This window comes from Atta colombica, unplaced genomic scaffold (genome assembly GCF_001594045.1).
Source record: "Atta colombica isolate Treedump-2 unplaced genomic scaffold, Acol1.0 scaffold250, whole genome shotgun sequence".
NCBI classification, from domain to species: domain Eukaryota; kingdom Metazoa; phylum Arthropoda; class Insecta; order Hymenoptera; family Formicidae; genus Atta; species Atta colombica.
Genome location: NW_017259349.1, coordinates 469,198 through 470,753, shown reverse-complemented (window position 1 = coordinate 470,753; position 1,556 = coordinate 469,198).

Sequence of the window (1,556 nt, the reverse complement as noted above, 5' to 3'; positions counted from 1 at the left end):
ACACGATATATTAAGATGAAAATACATGCAATATTTCTCAAATTAATTTCAAGTGAATTTCTTAAAGTTTTTTGATAAGGTTTCAATTTTGTGCTTAGTGATCCCTTATTCAATAGTACGAGTTAGGAAAATGCTAGAAAATTACAGAGAGAATTCTATCAAATGAATATTCTACGCGTAAATACTTCACATTTGCCAAAAGATAAGAGAAGAGAGAAATCGTAAGATAATTTTAAACTTTTAAAGTTTAAAATATTTTTTTTTGATTATCGTTTTTTGACTGTCAAAAAATTTTTAATTGCTCAAACAAACAAGGAAATGAAGAATCCTGATTGTCACTATTTTCTTATATATTTCTGTGATACGTGAATGATGCGGTATTTTTCGAAGATAAACTTTGTTACTTCCGAATAAATCGATACAATAGCGAGGGAAGACATCGCCGCCGACGATGACGGCGTGATGAAAGTCGACCGCAATGCAAGGACCAATAATTAACGTACACGACAAACAGTATTATCGTCATTGCCTGATATTATTCCCATTATCTTATATGTACGGCGGCTATGTGCTTAATGATTAATAAAATATTATCTGCGCTCAGGGTATATCTCTCTCTTCCTGGCGACAAATAGTTTCGTGCCAGACACCGCGAGAAGCACCGATGCCGATGTCGCGCAATCTGTGATCTACAGGTGAATATAAAATTAAAGTCAATCATATTCGAAAATGGAACATATCGCGAACGTAATTCGAAAAAAAGGTATGCGCACAAAATAAAAGGACATTTCTATGAGAGATGTGTAAAGATGACTTTAGTAGCTTTCGAGACATGTTATGATTGATGTAAAATTGAAAAATTCTCCTAAGTATTTGCAGTCCGAAATTTAAGGGAAATAAAGTAAAGAAGTAGCGTCAATGAATATATATATATATATATATATATACTGAGCATGTGATATCGTGAGTGGTAATTGGAAAAAAAATTAGACGATATTTGAAACAGTAGGTGCGACAAAAATATAATATAAATATAGAAACATAAATGCAAAATGGAAATATGATAAATTAAATGTGAATAATATGTGGAATTTCATAAAGGAAGTGTCTTGAACATGCATCTTTAGTTTGTAAGAAGGTCCGACCAACATTGAAATCTTCCGTCGTGAATACGCACCGTCGGAATAATTCAATGTTATTGATAAATATTAATATTTATATCGACAATATTTTTGTAATCGAGCAATTTAGACACCGTCATTTGGGATGTGTTTCGTTCGTAAACCAGACGCAGGTGAATTAATTAAACATAAAAATAATTAATATGCTGTAAGTGAGAATGCTCAAAGATCTGCAAATATTCCCGATCGCACTTGTATATGTTGAATATATTATGTGTAACTTAATGAGCTCATATGCAATTTCAACGATTCGTGATGGTAATATTGTTCGCACCGGGCGCACATGCGATGCGTCGTTGAGTGGTAAAACAGATGAATCGACATAACTAAGGTGAACCGAGACTTTGAGGAAGAGAAAAATGAAAAAAAATCAGT